At 46.7% G+C, this 23,680-nt stretch overlaps 1 long non-coding RNA gene across 1 annotated transcript; it reads right to left on the bottom strand.

The window, feature by feature from the left end:
• Positions 1–226: 226 nt before the first annotated feature.
• LOC109499556 lies at positions 227–9,630 on the bottom strand. The gene is made up of 2 exons (XR_002156865.3): positions 8,949–9,630; positions 227–827 (listed from the first exon to the last, which is right to left on the bottom strand). It is a non-coding gene; the product is annotated as an uncharacterized LOC109499556 (long non-coding RNA).
• Positions 9,631–23,680: the final 14,050 nt, after the last annotated feature.

The following is a 23,680-nucleotide window of genomic DNA, read 5'->3' as shown; positions in this document are numbered from 1 at the left end:
CCTGACAAGAAGTCTAGGTTCCCGGCATAGTTCTGCCACCAGCAATTCAGGTGACAGAGGGGAATTTACTTCCTATCAACCCATCTCTCAGAGTGCTCATGAGGAAAAACCCAAGCAATATTCACCAAAAGAGAAAACAGTGTGCACAGTGGCATACGAACGTGGTCATTTATTGCAGTAATCTTTGTATGAGCAAGTAGTAATCTAGTGAATAAAGAAAAATATAGTCATTCAAAATATGTTTATTAAGCCCACCAGGGACAACAGCAGGGACTCGGAGAACAAAGGGAAACAGAATACACTCGGAGGATTCCAAGACTGGTTGGAAAGCAGACATAGGAACAAAAACTCGCAGCAGCGAAAAGAGCTTTAATGGGCATGCGTATAATGTGATAAGGGAGCATAGAAGAGGAAGCAGCCCATCCTACCTAGGAAAGTCAGAAAAAATCGACAGGTGATCCCTGAACACTCTTGAAGGAAGAAAAGACACTGTGCAGGCAGCTAAGCCAGGAAAGAAATCATCAGTTACAAAATCTCCAAGAAGAAAAAGAACACCTTGCGTGCAGGAAACCACACGTCCGCCAGCGTGCGGAAAGCGTGTCTCAAGATGTGGCAAGGGTGGAATCTTGCCCCCCTCCTGTGGGATGTTGCTTCCTCCTCTGGGCAAGGTAGAGTCGGTGACGTGTTTACAGCCCGGCTGTGTCAGTCATGGTGCAGGCAAGAAACACTGAGATGGGTAATTCGAGAAGAGTTGACGATGGGGTTATGTTCAAAGGTGTAGGCAGGGCGTCGGGAAACCACAAGAGGTCCTGTTGCCATCCTTGGGCCTGGAAGGGTGAGGAGAGAGACAGTTATTAAAACTTGGAAGGCAGCCATGTGAGAATTCTCCTAATGGGGGCATCGACTGAGGGATGCCGGGTGCAAGGACCTCCGGGGAAGGAGTGAGGGAGACGAATGGCCCCTCTCCTTGCTCCCACGCCTCCCACCTCATCTCACCAGTGCCGCCATTGCCAAACCCAACCAGAAGCCAGAGGGAGAAGGAGTTTGGAGGAAAAAGGCCAGGTGTAGAAGGATGGCTTTGCAGGGACAAACAAAAGCAATCTAGCACCAGGCAGGAAATGCCCAACTGGAATTTCAGGCAGCTCCTCCGGCAGCAATATGGAGAAAGGAGGCTGGGGAGAATGGGGACAAGTAAGACATAATCCAGGTGACAAATGATGGGGATTTGGTAAGGCGGTGGAGACATTAAGGAAGGGGTACAAAAGATTCAAGAACACTTAGAGATACAGTCTAAAGAAATTGACGGTCACTCACTGGTGTATCTCAGAAGCTCTTTCCCATACATGTACGTTGCATGGGGCAATCAATAAAGCAAGAAATGAGATGATTCTGTGGGATAGAGTCTGTCCTTTCTGGTATCTGCAACTCGTCTTTTTTTTTTTTTAATTTTTTTTTTCAACATTTATTTATTTTTGGGACAGAGAGAGACAGAGCATGAACGGGGGAGGGGCAGAGAGAGAGGGAGACACAGAATCAAAAACAGGCTCCAGGCTCCGAGCCATCAGCCCAGAGCCCGACGCGGGTCTCGAACTCCCGGACCGCGAGATCGTGACCTGGCTGAAGTCGGACGCTCAACCCACTGCGCCACCCAGGCGCCCCTGCAACTCGTCTTTTTGTAAGCAGTTCATTTTGGTGATAACGCCAATCCTTGGGTTGGAAGCCAAGAACTGATGACAGGAAGTTCCATCCTTGTCAGATACATCCATGCCCACCATCTGAGAAAAAAAATGAGGCCATCGTAGTGGGCTGAGTGGTGGCCTTCGAAAAAACAATGTGTTCACATCCCAGAACCTGTGAAGGTAGCTTTATGTGGGGACGTGGTCTTTGCAGCTGCAATTAAGTTAAGGATTTTGAGATGAGATCATCCTGGATTGTCTGGAGGGTCCTAATCCAATGACAAGTGTCCTTATGAGAGACAGAAATGGACAGCACGTGGAGACAGGGACATGGAGAGAAGAAGGCCATGTGAAGACAGAGGCAGAGATTGGAGTTGAGCAGCCACAAGCCAAGGAATTACCGGAAGCTGGAAAAGGTGAGGAAGGACTTCTAAAGGCATCTTCCCTGGGGCCTTCAGACAGAGATGGCGAGAACCTGGGTTCCTATGATCATCACTGAGCCACTGGATGGACCTCTTCTGAGTCAATATATGTCCGTATCACTTAGGCCACTTTCCCGTGTTCTAGTAGCTGCCGCCGCAAGCACCCTGACCTCTACACATGTCTTCTGAGGCTTTGCTCCTCAACCACACCACCCCAGACCTCCCCTGGTGACGCTCCCGTCACTTGTCAGTTGTCGTGTCTCAGTGACCAATGAAACAACATGGATCAAAGCCCCTCGCACGGTGCTTAGCGCATAGTAGGCGCTGGCTAGACTTTCTTGCCGCTGCTCTGTCCCACTTCTCAGCTTCTAGCACTATCGCTCTCTCAGATCCCCACCGTTGTTTCTGAAACGCTTGGTGTGATAAAAGCCAGGCCCCCAGCAGGCCTCTGGATGGTTGTGTGCTGAGAAGCCCCACTGCCTGGGAGGATATCACTGGAAACTCCACGACCCAGAAGCACCAGCGAATGAAATACCGTCCTTATTAGACTGCCACCGTGGCAAGTCACGGATGCTCTCACTCTTTACAGGGTTCAAATATGGTGGCAGGCATAAACACCAACACCACAACAAGCTCTGGTTTTCGGTCATTCAGAGCCAAGACGTTTCACGCCTGAGTCATCATTACCAGTATCAGTCTTCACGTGGCAGATGTGCAGAAAGACTGATTAATGCAGAATTCTGACTACTGCAGTGTTCACAGTATTACTAAAGGCGAGCCCAAGAACTCTGATCAGCAACTTTTTTTGAAAGAGAGACCACTGGATTTCCCCTCCTTTTTACCCTGAATGCCCTGGTTCTCGTTCTTGGCCTCGTTCTCTTTCGGAGCGGTTGCGACAAATCCTCCTTGACAGCCATGTGCCAAACTTTCTTGAGCTACAACGCTGCCTCGGGATGGACTTTTCTAGAACGCCTCCGAAGAAACCTTCCAATGGCGGTTTTGTTTTTTCCTTTTCAGCTTTTTGGGTTAAAAGTCGTTCAAAACTTTCACGTGAATCTGAGAGTCATCTCACGAGACTTACTTGGGATATGGGAAAAACAAATGCCGAAAACGCCAGTCTGAGAACATCAGCCTGGGTGGAAAGCGTCATCCCCATTTGCCAGTGACTCACTTTGGTGACTCAGAGCTCGTCACTCAATGCAGAGATCCACAGGGCCTATCCACCTTCCTCTGCCTACCTGGAAGGAAATTAGGGCTTCAGTAGATAAAGCTACAAAGTGATTTCGGTTCTTCCTGATACAGTTTACATGAATAGGAGGCATTCTAATCTCCCAGGTGTTACGGAGCATTCAAATTTAGGGGAGGGAAGCGGTGGGGAGGTGGGGGAGGGATAGGGAGTGGGATCTTACTTTCTCCGATGCGTTAACCAAAATTGAATGTCCCCAAGACCTAGAAACTTTATAAAAGAGAGAAGGCTCTGATGACAGTTTTAAAGGATCAAAACTTTAAATTTCCTGCAAACTTTAAGGAACCCCCCCCCCCGAAAAAAATCTTAATGTGCCAGTCCAAACTTCTGTTTCACATGTGTTAAATCCCCTTTCGCTCTGAAAGACTCTCAAGTGTCCGCTAACATTTGAATATTTACACTTTTATTCCTCTGCCGTATAATCACCTCAACTGGGACATTATGCAAATATGTGAAATCTTCAAACATAAAATGAAGCCAAGTTACTCACAGCAGGGAAACCCTATGTCATCCTTCATTGACGCATGCCAACAATGTCAGGCCAATCCACTCATTTACTAGAACCAAGATGAACCTGCCCACCAGCGTCCAGGAGTTCCCTCTCAAACACATGCAGAGCTAACAAAATACTGAACCTTAAACTCATTTGGAAAATAAGCCTACAGATTTTTTTCCTTTAGTAAATGCCACTGGGTGACCCCACTTTCGAGTCAAACGCAGCCTGCCTTGTTTCCCTTGAGTACTGAGTTCTAAAGGCCACTAGTTTCAATCTGTTTTGCCAGAAATAACTTGAAGGCTTTCCCGAACAGGCACCAAAGCCCTCGTAACCATGTAGTCATTTAAAATTAACATCCTAACTTAAAATAACGAAACCTCACTTTTGTTTGTGATCAAAATTTATATTGGAACACCGCTGTGGAGGCGAAAGCGAGTGCATTCACCCCACACAGGGTATTTGCTGACAAACAAGAATTGGACCGGAAGGTTTAAGTCCAGATGCCAAGACAAAAAAACCAATCCTATCTCCGAAAAGAAAACTGTTTCTCTACATTGTCAGTAACTCTAGGTTATACCTACGGGTCTCCATTAGTTATAAGAACCAATGGGTAAGTCTTCCCTTACACAAAGTTTTCTTTTCCTGCAAACATCTGCTATAAGTAGCATCCTGAAAGAAAAATACAAAAAGGGAGAAAATATTATTTGTTGGGCAAAAACTAGGAACAATCAAAATGGCCTTCAATGGGCCAATGCACATCTTCGCCATAGAATGCTAGTCGGGAATAAAAGAGGGTCACCTGTCGATGCAAACAACAGCTGGGACAGACTGCAAGGGCATTATGCTGAATGAGAAAAAAGCAAGTCTCAATAGGTCACATACGATACAACAGCGTTTAGGCAGCACTCTCAAAATGGCAAAATTACAGAACTGGGAAATGGATGAGCAGTTGTCATGGGGGCAGGGATGGTGAGTGAGTATGATTAAAAACGTGTAGCATGAAGGAGTATCCGCGGTGATAGAATAGCTCTGCGTGTTGATGGTTCCATGAATCTACACATATGATAGAATGGCACAGAACTCCTCCCACGCCGTGTACCAACACCCATTTCCTGGTTCTGATATCGTACTCCAATTATGTACAATGTGAGCGTGGGGGAGACTGGGAAAAGGGTACGGGGTCTGGGCTATCTTTGCTCTCATGGCTACTTTTTACACATCCATGATTATTCAAAATTAAAAAAAAAAAGAATAAAGAATGATCAAAAAAATCATGAGAAGGGAACGAAAGGAAAGAAAGAAAAAGAAACAACTTGGGGTGACTACTGACCACCCCAGAGATGAAAGATGACCGGGAGTATCTGGAGGAAGGGACAGACAGCAAGACTAAATAGCAGAGGTTACAGTCAGGCAAGCCAACAACCAGAAACTGTTTGGATTGTAAGTTGTACATGAACTCAGTGGACAGAGAAGGGGAAAGATCACTGCACGGTTACCCCTTGAATGACAAGGATCAAAATGAAGCCCAGTGAGAAGGAGGACATGGAATTACTGGGCAGCCGTAGCTACTGGAAGGTCTGGTGGGGAGGGAGCAGGTGCACGGGGAGGGGATGGCATATGGCAGCTGATATGCCTTAGGAGGTGACATACGTCAAATCAGAGGAAGAATGGCGAGGGGACATGTCTGACCTAGAAAGAAATATTGAAAAGGAAGATGCACCATAGAAACCAATAAGTTGAGAAAGAGGGGGCAAAATTCTTGGGCTTGAGCAGAATCACCAATCAAATAGTGACGAGGTGATCAAAGAATATCACAGGTGAGTCAGAAGGGGAAGAGAAAAGTGACAGAAATCAGGAAGACAAATGATGAGCAGAGAAATGCAATGGCCTCTGAGAAGGCGCTCCTTACATGGGTCTAAAACCCAACAACATATGCTGAGCTTTCCAGATGTATTTAACAAACATCTTGGATAGTCTGGTACGTGTCAAGTATACGTCAAGCATGATTTTCACATCAGAAAACGTGACCCTTAGTGAGTACCATTCATGTGAAAATAACATAAAACTCCAAGAGGGTGGGTTACCGTCGAGGGGGAAAGAATTTTCACAAGACAACTTTGGAGCAAACATCTTGGAGTTCCCAAGGGCCATATGCAGGAGACTCTCCAGTGTTTCCAAGAGGATAAGCAACCAATAATATCAAAATCTGAAAATTAACACAGTAATTCTAAGATCTTAGAGTCTGAGATTTAGTGTGGTCATAAAGGAATTCGCATCACAAGGAAAGCCAAAGTTCAGGATCCCCATGAGAGACAGTGGGGAAATTCCAAGGAGGGTAGCCCCTGAAAAAGAGAAGGAAAGAAAGGTGGTTGGCCACTCCCCATGGATGGAGAAATTACAGAACAGAAGGTCATTTTCTCTCCCAGCTACTGGAGTAAATATCATTCAGAATTCTTTGCGAACACTCAACAGTGAGGAAAGGACTGGTGTCATCCTCTAAAAGTGATCAGACAGGAGTCGATTTATCTCCACGGCCACCAAGCCCAACCTCTAGCTTTGGAGAAGTCAGCAAGTAACCTAAAAACTAAGAAATCCGAAGCAGATGGTAAATGTTGCCAGACATTGATTGCTCCCTTATAAATTATGTCCCTGTGGCGCTGCAAAGAAAATCTCATTTTCCTTAGCAGTTTTACATGAATCCCTTGCAAGAAGCAGAGATGTGCATTTTAAGGAGGAATGCTCTGATAAAACCTAATCTAAGGCTGAGTGCCCACGGTGCTGTGGGTGGCTGGTGCGAAGGACTGAGAGAGGTGAGAAATAGCTAAATTTTTCTGCAAAAGAATCACGGGGATGGGGGGTTAGAATTCACTAACTCGTAGACTTTGAGGAATGACTCTGTGGAAGGCTTAAAAGATACAAAGGCCAACAGCTGAGAATAAAATTGAGAGGAGAGAGCTTGACAGCAAATTGAGAAGTGAAGTCTGAACGTTGTGAGATGTCAATCCCCTCTTCAGTTTTCCTTATAAAATCTTCAGTACAGCTTATCTTGACAAGCGCTGGGAAACGTAGAGGGTTGTCCAATCACTCCATTTTGCACCGAAACTAATATGACACGGTAGGTTAATTACACTGAAATTAACATTAAAATTTAAAAATGCAGGGGTGCTTGGCTGGCTCAGTCCACGGAACAGGGAAACTCTTGATCTCTGGGTCGTGAGTTCAAGCCCCACGTTGGGTGTAGAGGTTACTTAAAAATAAAATATTTTTGGGGGCGCCTGGGTGGCGCAGTCGGTTAAGCGTCCGACTTCAGCCGGGTCACGATCTCGCGGTCCGTGAGTTCGAGCCCCGCGTCGGGCTTTGCGCTGATGGCTCGGAGCCTGGAGCCTGTTTCCGATTCTGTGTCTCCCTCTCTCTCTGCCCCTCCCCCGTTCATGCTCTGTCTCTCTCTGTCCCAAAAATAAATAAACGTTGAAAAAAAAATTTTTTTTTAAAATATTTTTTAAAAATTAAAACTTAAAAATAACAAAAAATAAATTAAATCCTCAGTGCAATCTCTGTTGTGGAGTGGATTTTTGTTGAGGGAAACACACGGAAATGCAGAGCCTCGCTCCAAGGTTGCCGCAAGGGCAAAAGCACGAGTAGCAGTTACCTTTTTGTTAACTATTAATTATTTAAGTTACAAAGAACCCGGGGACACAAAGCACAAGGGAAGGAGAGAGAGGAGGGGAATTTGTAGGTAGGATCCCTTCTTCTCTTACTAAATTTTTAAATTCTTGAGTCACTTACTCATTCTTGGTTACCCAACAGGCTCTGTGGGAGAAGGATGATCACCTCAGTTTTATTATATGGGTATGGTCTCATTTGTTCCTTCCCAACCTTCAAGCAGCTTTAAGGATCACAAAGATCCTTTTCAGCTCTGATATCCTTTTCCTCTCCCAGGATCTCAAAAGCCTTCCCGTCCTCCTCAGACACAAGTCTTTAAAAGGATCACGCATCCTTCCATTGTTCTGTTGCTGTTTCTTTCTATGGGTTGTCATTGGATTAGAGTTCTTTTTGTAGAATATTATGGCTGACTATTTTACCAAATAACCAGATAATCTCTTTACCACTGCCTTAAATACTATTTTTTTCCAAAGGGGTTGGCCTTCCTAGAAGGTTAAAAGATCGAAGGGAGTCTATGTTTTGATCCCTTTGCAAATAAATCATATCACAGAGGCAGACTAGGTTATGCTGAATCCAGACGGTAAGTTTCTTTTTTGTACCAAACACTAAAATAGAGTACAGTGAAGGCACGTGAAAGCAATAGATTATCTGTGTGGTTTCATCAACAAGCACATCTGTGAAACTGGAGAGTAGCTTTTCAGCTGGGAGACAGCCACCGAGGCAGCGAATCAGGACAAGTCTTGGAGCAAGAAAGACCTGTTCTCCAGTCTTGGCTCTGCTCTTGCTGCTGGATACTCGATAAAGTTTCTTCACAGCTTGAAAAGCCATTAAAAATAAGAATGAAGTTTGCCATACAGAAACAGAAACAAAAGTACAAGGCAGATAGTTCCTTATCCCCAACCACACAAATAGTAATTGTCAGAAAATTAAAAACAGACCGAAACAAAAAGAATGACACCCTACTCTCCAACTCATCCATTTTTTCTTTAAGTTACTTTTTTTTTTAATGTTGTCCTCTCTCTGCCCCAATCCTGCCCCTTATTTTTTTTCCATACTTCCCTCCCCCAGTGTATAATTATTCTTCCAGCTCTCAGAAGCAGCAGAGAAATAATAATTTGCTCCAATAATCATGAGTGCTTGAGGCACCCTAAGCTACCTGATGCTAGGTGATAGAGCGAGGAGGGATGGCAAGGTCAGGTGTTACCCGGTGTGGATGCTTAGGCACGGCCGGCCCATCAGAGCAGATGGCTGATTTCCCCCCCACTTATCAGAGGGGCCTTAGTCCCTCTGTTCTCCCACACAACACCTCCAAAATAGTCTTGGTACAATACCTTTCATCATGCACTCCCTACTCAAAAATCTGTCAGTCATCCAGTCCACAAATACCTATTGATTGTTTCCCCCAGGCTCTCCCAGATCATCAGTCAAGTTGATGTTTGCTTTACCTCAGCAATAAAAGACTAAGGCAGGTGCTGTGCCCACAAGCCTCCTTGCGTGTCAGAGAATGTTCTTCTCCGGTCTCGCCAGCCTCCTCCCGAGCTGTGGAGCAGAAGCCGCACTTTGCAAGAAGCCATCACAAAAGGTTATGGATGAAGAGAACCACTAGAAACATCCTTCCTACTATTTTGCTTTTCGATAGTTCTTGAGCCGAACTTTTTACACTCGTACCGTAGTCTCTCTCTGGCCTGTGGCCATTCCTCTCTTGTTCTATTTTCTCGCCAGATCTGACATGGTGTTGCATCTCCCACAGCTGTGAGCACGGCACTTTGCAAATACTTCGGCTCAATGTAGATGTACTGCCTTGATTTGACTTCTCCTAGGATTTCAGTAGCTTGATTGGCTTGGTTCTGAAGCCTCTGACTCACCTGATGGGTGGGGTTGCCAGATTTGGAAACGGAACGAAACAAAACAAAACAAAACAAAACAGGATGCTCAGTTAAATTTGCATTTCAGAGAAATGATGAACATCTTTGCACGTTCTACGCGGTATTTGGAGCATATTTATACTAAAAAAAAATTATCGTGTATCTGAAATTCAAATATAACTTGGGCATTCTATAATTTATCTGGAAGCCCTCCTGGGGTGTCACCCAAAACCGAGCAAAGGAATATTCCGTAGATTCAGTTGGTGACACTTGGGCAACAGAGATGGCTTCTGTGTAGCACAATCCCGATTATCACTGACTACAGAAACGACAGAAGGAGAAGGGAGGATATACCAACGCTGGCATCTTAGCATATATGAATAATTTGTCTGGCAAAGGAGGGCTTTGTTGCCTTCTGAGTCAAAGTGCCCATGGTATTGTCGGTGGTTGGGTGGGGCGGGGGGGCGGGTACGGAGGAAGACAGCCCTGCAAGAGAGTAGCATACGGTAACTGCAGCCCTTCTAAGGAAGAACCGCATTCTTCCACAAGGGCCCCCTCTGCCCTGTAAACACGTCCTAAATCAAGGGTGCGAAGAGGCAGGGGATGTAGGTGAGTGGGGTCCCTGGAAAGTCATCACTACCCACTAAGCCGCCCCACTCGCCAGAGACCCAGCCTCGGGTATTTTCAGACAACAAACAAATAAACCCCCTTGCCCGGAAGTCAGGAGCATCTGCAGAGATTCTGGGCAACTCCCACTGGTTCCAAGAGTTGGCAGCCTATTTTCCACCTCGAGAATGAGGGTACTTTGTCCTTGGTAATGTGATTTCTTGGCTGGAGTGGAACCGTTAGGCACCCTGAGACGCTCTGTAGAAATGCGAGATGATATTGTATTGTATTAATGTCACTTAATGGTAGCTGTCAATGATAGTGATGGAATAAATATGGAAAAGGAAATTACTGTAATTGATTGACAGTCTGGAATCTTCGATATTCGACCTAATGAGAGAAACCTATGAGCAGCAGCTTCCAGCGCTGGCTATTAATGCAAATCGTATGCACCGCCCTGGCATGCTGAATTATGCAATGCCGTGTGAATGTCTAATCCATTTCACCAGGCTTGTCTTTATCCAGAAAAAAAATATTTCCCTGACATGCTGATTAGTATATTAGGAGAGTTTAAGAAGTTTGGTGCTAAAGTAGGTGCCATCGTGGTGTTATTAATTTCATTCTGAACAAGACAAACAGCTCTGTGCAGCCATCAAAATCACTACATAAGTCTACAAGATAACTTTGTCAAGACTGATGGGAATTTACAGAAAAGTCTTGTGATATGTGGAAGGAATTAGCAAATAGATAAGGAGCACATCATTTTTCTAGAAAACCTCTGTCAGGGACTCAGTACCCATGGAGAACCAGACACTTGCCAAGACATCTACAATGTCTGCCATGATCTCTTGCTCAGACGTTTGGAAACTGGTGGAAATTTAGAACAGAACCAGATGTGGGAGGTCAAGGGAACAACAGGTACAAATAAGGTTTAGGGCCTCCTCTGGGGTTTCCGTGGAGATTTAAGTACTGCCCGGGCATGATCAACAACAACAAACACTCTCTGTGGAAATATACTTTATATGGGAAGAAGTCTGTTGGGCTGGAAAAGTTGCCAATTACCCGTTACTTACACATTCCAAGAACTCATAGCTTTGAGAATCCCATAGCCCTAAGCTCTTTACCCTGTTCATATCAACTCTTAAAACTTGGACCAATAGAGGAAGTGTCTAGACTCCTAACTACGTATCCCAGAGCTATGACCAGGCTGCTCACAAGTACCCCTAGTGTCCCCAGATTGGAAAGCAGAGGGATGGAAGAAAGAGAACATGCCGTGCATTGCAGTTTTCCGCTAGTTAGTTTTGACACACTCTTAGGTCAGTACATAGGTGAACTTTTTATCTAATTGCACAACATGTTTCTGAATACCTTTCATGCGCCAGGCATGATGCTACAGCCTAGATGTGGAAGCACAGCTCCGGCCCACATGGAGCTTACAGTCTAGCAGAGGAGGCACATGTGAGGTGGTGATCACCTGTGGGAGAAAAGAGTGTCACAGAAGAGGAAACAAGTGTATGTGACAGGGGGACCGACTTAGTCGGAATGGGGGTGCACTGGAGAAGGTGTGACTGAGGAGGGGTACTTAAGCCAGGACTCCGCGAATGTTTTTATTCTTTAAACTGTAATGAACATGTACTGACACAACGTGTGTTGGAGACAATATGCTCGACAAAACTTATGGTCCGGTTGTCGTTATATATTCAGATGCACATTTTTGCCTTTTCTTTTTTTTTTTTTTAATGAAAAAGCCTGTTTATTTATTTTGAGAGAGAGTGTGTGTGTGATCATGAGTGGGGAAGGGACAGAGGGCGAGAGAGAGAGAGAGAGAGAGAGAGAGAACCCCAAGGAGGCTCTGCACTGTCAGGGCAGAGCCCCACGTGGGGCTCGATCTCACGAACCCATGAGATCACGACCTGAGCCGAAATCAAGAGCCAGACACTCAACTGACTGAGCCACCCTAGTGCCCCCGTTTTTTCCTTTCCAAGTGAACCGTTTTAAATTAAAAAGTGAGCCAGCCGATTTAAAGACAATATTCAGCAAATAATAATGCGATTGGTACTCAAACATATCACAAATTGTGAATTGGGGACATGATTGACTGAAGTTTGGGAAGTCTGTGTGAAGGAAAGGTGGTAAGAAAGGTGAGGGGCCACCTGGGAGGGAAGGGTCTCGGGCAAGAGTTGAAATAACAAAATGAAGGAAAAGGAAGGCAAGACAGAAAGTTCCTCAATGTGCTTTCACATATATTATTGCACTCTTTCGCCACACCGGTCCCCTGGGGTGTAATGTATTCCGTCGAATTTTCTATAGAATAATTGAGGCCCTTCCAAGGTTAAGTAAAACACTAGAGGTCACCCAGCAAATTAGCGGCAGAGATAGAGTTACAACGCAGGCCATCTCTCGCCCCGTTGAGAACGTGTCTCTTGCCTCCAAAGTTCTGAGTGTGCAACAAGATGGAAAATGAAACTTTATATAAAGCAAACTAAGTAAAACAGAGGGCTTCTAAGGGAAAAGTAAAGGCTGCAACTGGCTTGAAAAACATAACAGTGTTTTCATGACTGGATGTCCTTTGAAATGACTCCATTTCAAGGTCCTTGTAGAAGCTCGTTGAATATCGTATATCTCTTCAAGGAAGAGACAAGCCTCTGAAAACCAACGATGGCCATACTGGGGAAGCCTAGGCCCCCTGCAGCCCAGTCCTGGCTCTCACAGAGACATGAAAGGGTATTCCACGGACGGTGCGCTTGTCCTTCTCGATGTCAACTCTGTAGCTGGGTTTTTGCCACCTGGCTCCCAATTACCCCAATAACCCATTAAAAGGCAACAAGTCAACCGTCACCCGTGAGTTCCTCTTAAACCATACAGGAGCTGGTTCTGTTTTCCAGGCTCCACCATTCTGGGGATAATGAACTCCACAAGCCTATTCCTTCCTGTATGAAGAAGCAAGGCTGTTCCACCGAAGGCTCTTCCAGGAATCTGTGCAATCTTGTTCCATGGCCTGAGAACTTTCTGGAAAGTCTGGCTGCTGTTAAATTCTCTACTCTACCAACGCCTTCTCCCCTCTCCCCCCCATACTTTACCAAGCCCACCCTCTATCCCACCCTATTTTTTCCCCATCTCTTCCTTCCCTTCCCCTGACCCCCAGGCTTTCATGGATCTCCAGCTTCAGGGCTCATGACATTTATAGGTGAGCACCATCTACGTGCCAGGCTCTACTGTAGATCCTGGGCATACAAACACAGTCCTGGTTGTCAGGAAGCTTATATTCTAGTGGGAGGAGACAAATAATCTCATCGGTTTTCTAAAAAAATCAAATAGTGATAACGCTGTCAATGTAATGCTTTCTCAAAGACTGATGAAATTGAGTGGACAAGTGGATAGTTTACAGTCTGGAGGGTCTATCTGAGAAGATCGCATCTAAGTCAAGATCTAAACCACACGGAGAGCAGGTAGGGAGCCTTCCAGGCAGAGGGAAGGGCTCGTACAAAGGCCCTGAGCTGTTGGGAAAGGGGAAGAGTTTACAGAATTGAATGACAGCGTGTTGCAGTTATTCTCTGCGCGGCTTTGCGTGGCAATATTGTGTGGGATTCTTCCCTGCATTTAGAGGTTTCTAGCATCCCTGGCCGCGCTGCCCATTAAATGCCAGTAAAGCCCCTGGTCCTAGCTACCAAAAACCCCTCCCCCCGTGCGGCCTCAATCGAGAAGCATTAATGCACAGTGGGTCGGGAGTAAGAATACTCCAGGGGCTTTGCCATCCGGTGTATTAATTTCCTGTTTAAAGAACGGAAAGTTATTCTCTCACGGTTCTGGAGGCTGCAAGTCAAGATCAAGGTGTCAGCAGGGTTTGGTTCCTTCTGGGGGCTGTGAGGGAGAAACCGTTCCAGGCTTTTCTCCTGCTTCTGGTGGCCTCAGGCATCTCTTGGCTTGTTGATGCAGTTCTCCCTGTGTGTTCATTCTGTCTTCCCTCCATGCATGTCTGTCTCTTAGCCAAATCTCCCTTTTAAAAGGACAGCGGTCATATTGGACTATGGCCCTACCCTACTAAGTGCATCTTGATCACGTGCAAAGATGTGGATTCCAAATAAGTCCTCCAAATAAGTTAGGACTTCAACATCATTTGGGGAGGACCCAGTTCAACCCGTAACATACCTTAAGAAATCTGGGTGTGATTTGACTTGATTTGACTTGATCTGCTGTAACCCTTTGGAGGATTTTAAGTAAGTGCATGATATGATCTGACTCCTGCTTTCAAAAGTTTGTATAGACGGAAAGTGAATTATCTGGGACAAGGGTAGAAGCAGGGACACCAGCTAGCACAGGAATTCAGGCAAGATGTGAGGCTGGCTGGGAAGCGGTCCTGATACGTGTAGCCAGGTAGATACAGCATGTAGCCAGGCGTGGCCTCTCAAAGAACCGACCCAGGAAGTGGGGTGACACTCACCTGGAGAGCGTCTGCTCTGTGAGCGAAAGCTGTCTGGACACAGTCCACCAGGAGAGGGAAATTGGAACTTAAAGACCATCAGCCTTCAGGTAGAGACAAGAAACTGACCAGGACAGGTTCTGAGTACACAGGACAGAACAGGATGATCTTTCGAGTGCCCTTCTACCTGCAGGGGTATATGGTGAGGACAGTTTCCACACCGGAAGTCAACACAAGATACTGCCACCTTCAGCGGGTCAGGCCACGAGAGGTCAATGGTGCCTACCTCCCCACTGCTTCCTTCCTCCCTCCTGTCCGCGATGGTGCGCGCCAGGGCCCCGCGTTACCGCTTCCTTTTCAGAGCTGTCCCGATACGCATCCCTTCCAATAAATGAAGATTTCCATCTCAGTGAACAAAAACAAGTCAACGCACCAACAAAATGGGCTACCTTCCAGGGTTGGTCTGCTGACAGATTAAAAAGTGTGTCAACACAGCTTTATATTACCAAACATTGCAAAGCAGAAGCCTTTGTTTGTTTTGTTTTGCTTTGTTCTCCTGGTTTCATGGTAATGTCAGTGGACCCACGCCTCCCCCCGTGCAAAGGTAGACGGACCACGTTCTGCTGGCCTGGCCGGGACCTTGAGATGTCAAAGTGTCAGCGAGTTGCAGCGGTCAGTGTCTCACTCCTGCCAAATGAATTGGCCAGGACAGCGACAGCAAGGTGAGTGCATATGCAGTGTCTTTATCGTGCAACTTGGGGTGATGACGTAGCAGTAATAAGAGGCACTTTTAAGTACCTAAATTTTAATGTTAATATCCAAGGATAGTGATGGAAGGGCTGAGGAATGAAAGAACCATATGACAATCTTCAAGAAAAGCAAAGAAAGAAAGAAAGAAAGAAAGAGAAACAGAAGGAGGGAGGGAGGGAGGGAGGGAGGGATGGAGGGAGGGAGGAAGGAAGGAAAAGTGTCTTTTAATTCTTTAAAGAAGGCACAGGCTCTGGACCTTTTTTCATCCCCCATCCCCAGTGGCTGGCTATTTACAAATAATACTTCAGAGTTGACCTTGACCCAAGGTCACTGCACTGGCCAGGGTGCAGGGCTACTCTGGAGCAGGGGTCAACCAACCACGCACAGCCCTCCGATCGATTGTGGCCCATGACCTGCTTTGGGGCAGCCCACGAGCTAAGGCTGGTTCTCATATCTTTTAACGGTTGGGAAAAAAAAAATCAAAGGAATCCTATTTTGTAACACAGAATCACACTTCATGACACACGCAAATTAAAACTATGTGAAATTCAAGTCTCAGTGTTTGCAGATAAAGTTGTATTGAAACCCAGCCGTGTTCCTTCGCTTGCATATTAACTACGGCCGCTCTCGTGCCACGGCAGCCACGTTAGGTAAGGTCAGAGACCGCATGGCCTGCAAAGTCTGAAGCGTTGACTGTCTGCCCCTTTGCAAAAAAGTTTGCCAACTCCTGCTCTAGAGGATTAAGGAAGAAGCACGCTGAATCTCGTCCCGTGGTCTCCGATCGCTCTCCCAGCTCTTGGTCAATCACTGCTCCATTCACTTACGATATACGTGGAGCTCCTGTGCGGTGCCAGGTGCCGTGCGAGGTCCTGGAGAGACAGCTGTGAACAGCGACAGACCGTCCTGCTCTCAGAGCTCAGAGTCCAGGCGCAGAGCAGGTGTTAAGCGGCCATGCAAACGCAGCGTGCTACGAAGGAAAACCGGGCCCAGTGCTCTGCACGGGAGGCGCAGGGAGCTATAAACCCACATCACAGGTGAAGCGACCTCCTGCTCCACCATATCAAGGAAGATACGCCCAAGTTAGATTAATGATCGGGGAGTTGCAGGAAATGGTGAGATTGGCGAGAAGAAGGAAGAGAAGGGTCAGCTGTTTCAAGTTCTTGTGCACCCTCTTCTTTCTTTCTTCCACCCCTCACTGTACCTCTGCCCGGGCGAGAACAGCAGAAGCACAGAATGTGAGGGGAGACAGCAGAAGGCAAGGGTGCATAGGGCAGGTGGGGCTGGGGTTGCGGAGCCTCGCAGGCCACATGAAGAATTTTGTCCTTAAGGGAAGTCATACGGGGCGGGGGGGGGGGGGGGGGGCGGCGCCTGGGTGGTTCAGTCGGTGAAGCTGCCGACTCTTGATTTTGCCTCCGGTCATGATCTCTCGGTTCGCGCGTTCGAGCCCCCCAGTGGGCTCTGTGCTGGCAGTGGGCTCTGTGCTGGCAAACAAACAAAAAAGAGCAGTTGTACAAGGGTGTTCTCAGCAACACTGTCCCCTGAGCAAAACTCTGGAAGCAACCAAAGACACCCACTGGAGAAAAGATCGGTTATGGTATCTCCCACTGCGTGGAATATTACAGAATGATTAAAACAAGTCGATCCAAGCTACGTGCAACAGCATGGATGTATCTCGACCGTCTCCTATTCAATGAAAAAAGCAAGTCTCAGAAGGTGACACCCAGAATGATGAACTTTTCATAATGTCTAAGGTAACTGAAATTTAACAGGACACTTTTCAGGAATACATTTCTATAATAAAACCGTATTTAAATAGAGCAAGGCAAAATTAAATAGAAGGCTCAGAACAGTGAGTTTGGCAGCGTTGCGGGATGGGGCTCAACGCACAAGGAGACGAATGTTCTCGTTAATGTCCCCGTGCTTGTGGGCAATGGATTCAGAGGTATTTATAATATTAAGAATTTTTAAACTTGCCACGAGAAGCCATTAGAGCAATTTATAACAGAGGGCGACACAGCCTGATTTGCAATTCAAACGGTCTCTCCGGGCCGGCCGCACGGAGGAGACTGATTTGGAAGAGGGGATGCGTGAAGCAGCACACCAGAAAGGGGTGTGGTGAGCAAAGCAGCAAGACTGTGCTCAAAGCAGGGAGAGGGTGGCAGAGACGGACGGTGTCGTCCCCGTACTCAGACTAACTTGCCGTCTGTTTTTCCATCGTAGGCACCAGTACTGAACAAACAGCAACACAACGCTCCATCAAATAGATGGTGGAAAAAGCGGAAGGGCCAGAAACTAAATCAGGACAGTGCCTTTTACGAACAGGCTCCAAGCCTTTCCGTTAGAAAAAAAAAAAAAAAAAGAGTTATCAGATGAGTAAACACAGCCTACCTCTGAATGAGGATTCAACGATCCTTAGAAGGGTTATCAGCCAGGCCAACTAGCCTCGGAGAGCTCATGGAAACCCCTCTTATCTCCTGGAAAAATAAATATGAGAAACACAATAAAGCTACTCTCAGACCCTACCGTGTCGTGTACCCTCCCTGAGAACTGTTCTCCCCTCCCTTCTGCCTCCTGCCGCCACGAACGTGCTTGAAATTCTCCGAAGTACCAGTTCTGGGAAACTCATTTCCCAACTGGGATGTTCGGCTTGGCGAGCCGCTTCTGCGTGAATGCAGCCCGAGGTCCAACGATCAAGGTTAAAGTCCAGCCAAGGCAAGTGATGAGTTTGCTACCTCTACTCAAGGCAATGCTTCGCAGAATCAATAGGGGGCTTCCATCTTTGTTAGGCAGCTTTGGGCTTCAAAAGGCAATGAGTGGAAGCCCTTTTCTATCTCTGACATATTCTTTACTGCGACCAGCTCACTGAAGGGACCCTTAGTGGCTAAGGGACTCTGGCAATACCAGGCCCATGAAGACCCTCCGTGAGCGTCGGTCACCCATCCCTAAGAAGCCATCTCAGAAACACACCTACTTACCTTAGGTACACCCTGTTCTCTGCACCATCATGAAAGAGTCCAAAATAACTTCAACTTCTATCCAACTGGTTCCATGTTCTCTATAGACTCAGAACCCAGAACAGAAACAGAAGTCGGGGAAAGATATTCTTGGAAACGATGACGTCCTGTTTTTACACCCGGGTGCGTTGGCCACGGTCACCTGCCGAGTTGAGGACAGGTCTTATCCTCTGCAATGCTGGGTGCCTTCTTTTTGTTTTTCCTTCTGCTTGGTTTTTTGTATCTGATTACTTCTTGGTTATTACACTTGTAAATCAAACGACCTAAAGAAAAAACAGAAGGAGGACAATGGGTCACTCACCCTTTCCTCCATCACATTCCGTCAGCTCCATGGACGGACCCCCTCTCTTCTTCCCTCCCCCCCCCACCCCCATAAATAACAACGACAGTATTTACAGAACAGTTTTCTTTCACAGTGCCAAGCTTTAAAGCTTACGAATGAGTTTTCTGACTCTGGGGGATAGAAGATAAGAATCTGCCCCTCAAATGATAGGAATAATAATAATGGTAATCTTTCAAAACTGCGGGAACAACAAAGGATGTGAAAGCCCTACGGATTTTCAGAAATCCGGAGGGTGGCTCCTTCAGATAGCCTCACATGATGCTGGAGGAAATGGTTCTCCCTCAAGAGCTTCCTGAGTACACGTTTAACATGCCTGGTAGACATAAGAATTATGCACCCTGGTAACCCTGGCGACATTGCAGTTAACTTACTTATATTGGAAGTTGAACAGGGGCACCTGGGTGGCTCAGTCGGTTAAGCGACCGACTTCGGCTCAGGTCATGATCTCGCGGTCCGTGAGTTCGAGCCCCGCGTCGGGCTCTGTGCTGACCGCTCAGAGCCTGGAGCCTGTTTCGGATTCTGTGTCTCCCTCTCTCTCTGCCCCTCCCCCGTTCATGCTCTGTCTCTCTCTGTCTCAAAAATAAATAAATGTTAAAAAAAAAAAAGAGAAAGTTGAACAGATTTGCCCCAAGTAACAGATAAACATATCGACACGGATCATTAAGTCGCAGTGCTGCAGAGCCAGAAAGGGTCCAGAGACCAGGTCACCAAACTTGCTCATGTTGCAGAAAGGGAAACTGAGGCCCAGAAATCCCAAGTGACTGGCCCCGCTGCACCCAGTGGCAGAGCTGGGGCCCAGGTGTCGCCTTCCCAGCTTCTCAAGCAGTCCACTTTTCTTACGAGCCCCCGTTTGTGTCGGAATTCGAGTGGAACGATTCTGTTATCTCACAACAGACAGAAAGCAGTGAGGGAAACAAGATGGGAAAAAAAAAAAAGAAATTGAAACAGAGAGGAAAGACTAGAAGAGATACAGAGTGACAGACATTACGGGAGGGACTCTCTGTCTGCCCCTATCTGTCTTTATCTTTCTCTGTATCTGTCTGATCCCATTCTCTTCTATAACCTGTCTCTATCCTGTCTCCCACATGCTGGCTCCTGAAAGAGCACAGCATTATTTAATTTATTCTAAATAGTTTCGAAGAAGGCTTGCAAGTGAGCAAAATGCTGGGGGCCTGGGAGCTGTCAGAAGGAATTTTCCAGAAATTCCGGGCTCGGGGCGGGCACCCTGCCCCCCTCCACTGCCAGTGAGGAAGTGAGATCCCATCACGGAGGCCTAGTGGGCATCACCTGAAACTATTAAAAATGCAGAATCGTGGGGCGCCTGGGGGCTCAGTCGGTTAAGCGTCCGACTTCAGCCAGGTCACGATCTCACGGTCCGTGAGTTTAAGCCCCGCGTCGGGCTCTGGGCTGACGGCTCAGAGCCTGGAGCCTGCTTCCGATTCTGTGTCTCCCTCTCTCTCTGCCCCTCCCCCGTTCATGCTCTCTCTCTGTCTCAAAAATAAATAAACGTTAAAAAAAAAATTAAAAAAAAATGCAGAATCGCAGGCTCACCCCTCTACCTAAGGGATCCCAGTCTGCATTTTAACAAGATGCCTTAATGATGGATCAGTTCACACGCACATTAAAGTTTGAGAAGGAACAACGTCCAGAACATTGGAGATGCTTCCTCGCAAGGGTGCCTCCCCCGGTCACAAATTTTCTTTCAGGCCTGGGGAGGAAGACAGGTCAGCGATTTTGAAGACTGAATAAATTCGATGCTAAATGCTAAGTTAAATGCTAAAACCCATCCTTGAAGGGTCGTGGGGGGAGCACACACATCCATTTTAAATAGTTCCCTCCATGGCAGTAATGAATCGGTCTTTCTTCTTCAGGCCGGCTGTCATCTGTGGCAAATTCACAAGAATTCCTATAAGAGGCTGGGTTTGCAAAATCCAGAGGGATGTCCAATATTTCCAATATTTCCAGCCTCTCCTCGGTCAGAAGAGTGTCAACGGCAGGAAGGACTTAAATATTTTGAACTTTGCCAAATTCCGTAGCAAAGCAAAGCTCCTTCCGTATGGTGCTGGGAAGAGGGGACTGGGATGGGACAAAGCTGGAAGCTACGGATCACTCCACGGCCTAGAAAAGGCGACTTTGCCACCAAGGTTCCTAATGAACACCCTCATGGCAAGATCACGATAAAAAAACTTAGCAGGAGACCATGTTCAGACGTCAGACGCCATCGTGAAAAAACAGGCAAGTGAGAATAAGAAGCATCTTAGGTAAAAGCATTTCCGCCTTTGAAGCTGGCGAAGGAATATCGACTTATATGCTTATTTCTCCCAAGTGTGATGTCATCCCGTGTGTCACGTTGACACTGACAAGGATTTCTTGTTAAATAATCCCGTTGCCAACATTGGGGACTAGCCGTGCCCTTTGATCTAAACAGATAGGATCTTGAGAGTTACCCTGCTTACACGTCTCCAGTTATGCTGCTCAAAAATCAAATTTCTGAAGGAAGACCAAGGAGAAGAAAAGCACACATAAAAGTAGAATGAGCGAGCTCAGAAAAGGAAGAGAGAGCACAAATTCTAGAATGTGCATCCTACGAATAGACACTGCCAATGTGCAGTGTGTGTAAAGCACTCTACACCATTCACAGATTGTCTTTAATCTGCAGATTTTGTCAATCATGTTCATATGTATGGCCGTATGCAACTCTTCGTAATTCGAGACCTAAAACAGAGGCCAAAACTTCCACCCTGGAGAATCTGAATTGTGTGCCTTTCCCTTCTTTCTACACACAACACACACACACACACACACACACACACACACACACACACCCCACCGCCATGAAACTCTCCCGGGCCCACACGACGTTAACATCGTGTCATGGGTGGGGGGAAATGGCAGGGGTGAGGGGTGGGAGAAGGACAGCTTCTCAGGACTGAAGCAAAAGTCCAAAGTAACCACTTCACTCTTGGCGATGAAAGCGCACACACACACACACACACACACACACACATTCACGCCTGCGTATGTTTCCTCTGCCTTCAAAAGATACTTTTCTCTATTTTTATTGGACTTTGAAGCCATTACCGCAAAGCTGAAAGGCTGACCACTGTTCCAATCTGTTTCGTATTTGAGCTGGCTCCAGCAACCCAAGCAAATTGTGGATCAGTTCCTGCTACAAAAAATCAGCAAACCTGAACTTTAGTCTTCCCGTCGTAACGAGCAGGTCAATTGCAGTTGGGACCCGGTCCTCAAGATTTGAGATATTTTGTCTCTTCGGAAGCCTGGGGGACACAGGGAGGAAAAATACTTTGTAATTTTTTTTTACATTTATTTATTTTTGAGAGAGCACAAGTGGAGGAGGGGCAGTGAGAGAGGGAGACACAGAATTGAAAGCAGGCTCCAGGCTCTGAGCCATCAGCCCAGAGCCCCATGCGGGGCTCAAACTCACACACCGTGAGATCACAGCCTGAGCTGAAGTCGGAGGCTTCACCTACTGAGGTCCCCAGGCGCCCATGGGAGGAAAAATACTTTCGACGAGCCCCATGAAATGCAAGGCAACTCGGGAAGGGGGGTTTTGCACTGCCATCGTGCAAATGTGTTTTCAAAACCAATTACAACGCAGCGATCAGGCCGGATATCTGCTGCCCCACCAGGCCACTTACCCCAATAAGCTGGGTGGGGCTTTCCTGGACTCACCTCTTCCTTGGAACCGAGGGGCGGTCTTCTGTGGAAGCCTCTTGTAGGAGAAAGGATTTCTTTTAAAAAGGACATCTTTTATTTTCCCATCTGCTGCTTCTTACAGCAGCATTTGGGGTCAAACCAGGTCTTAGAACATTCTGCAGGATAATTTGGCACTTTCCTTCCATCAGCTTGAATATGGAGACAGAAAGGGCTTCCTTCTACTTCTATCACTGTAGAGCAGGGCGGGACTGAAGGGAACAATCCTCTCCCCACCTCCGTGTAAGAACCCGTTATTAACAGACAGGAGGGGGTGAATGACTTTTGAAGGGGGAGAATGAAGGACACCCCCAAAGAAAAGGGGGTTAATTAAGTTTGTTTTCAGAAACCACAAATCCTTATATCTGCTTAAAACAAATGAGGCCTTAATGCCACGAAGACCTTTGTGCCTATTGTCTAGACGTCCCTAAATGGAGCACACGGCCACCGTGTCTTGTGAAATGGTGAGGTTCAGCTCCTCAAGGTCAAGCTTCTGGGACACGGTATGAGGCTACTGTGGACCCTCGGTCACAAACAACCTGAAACTTTTACACGAATCCAAGGACAAAAGGAGGAAAAGAACAAGAAGCAAAAACAAAGAGACTTTTTTTTCTTCCAGCTGCTGAAAAAATGAACTGTCCCTGCCTTTCTCCACTGCTCGCACTAGCCAGCCATAGAGGGGTGAGCTCCCTGAATGGAGAGGTAATCAAGCGGATGGTATGCTGGCTGCCACGGAGAAGCCACCAAAGGAGCCATATGAACTCCATCACTGCCATCCCGTGCTCCCTGTCTGATCCCCAGCGGCTGATCTCCCCTCCCTCCCTCCCTCCCTCCCTCCTCCTCTGCAAAACTCAAAGGTACAGGAAGCAACACCACCTAGAAGCATAGTCCGGTTTTTTGTTCCCGCATATAGTGCTAAAGAGAATGGAAAATGAAATCGTTCACCGCAAAATGGCCCTTGTGAAGGAGTAACTAATTCTATACGATGCCTTGTACCTCCAGGTAAAGGGGTAGGGGAAGTAGATATAAAAGAGAAATAAGGATTTGCTTAAATGGAGAGGTAAGTTTTCCATATGGTGTCGAGGCAAACACCGTGCCGAAATTAAAAAGTTAAATTTTGAAAATTGAAATGATACGAAAATTTTAAATCCATATTACCTAATATCATAATTAGATGTGACAACTAATTACTAAGTTAATATAGTTAAAAAGCCTCATTTAACAAATGCGTTAAGTATAGGGGCGCTCAGTGGGTTAAGCATCCGACTTGGGCTCAGGTCATGAACTCGCTCGTGGTGAGTTCGAGCCCACCAAGGGGGTGCTGATCCCACCAAGAAGGGGGCTCCACAAGGCCTGGGGTTTCCTGAAGCCGGACCTGACTGAGGTCTGGGCACTGAGAACTTTCCAGGCTACCAGGGCAAAATTCAGATGTTGAAGCCCCAACCCTCAGTGTGGTGGTATTTGG

This window comes from Felis catus, chromosome B2 (genome assembly GCF_018350175.1).
Source record: "Felis catus isolate Fca126 chromosome B2, F.catus_Fca126_mat1.0, whole genome shotgun sequence".
Taxonomy (NCBI): domain Eukaryota; kingdom Metazoa; phylum Chordata; class Mammalia; order Carnivora; family Felidae; genus Felis; species Felis catus.
The sequence above is the reverse complement of the archived record's forward strand: the minus strand, read 5'-3'. Positions and strand labels throughout refer to the sequence as shown.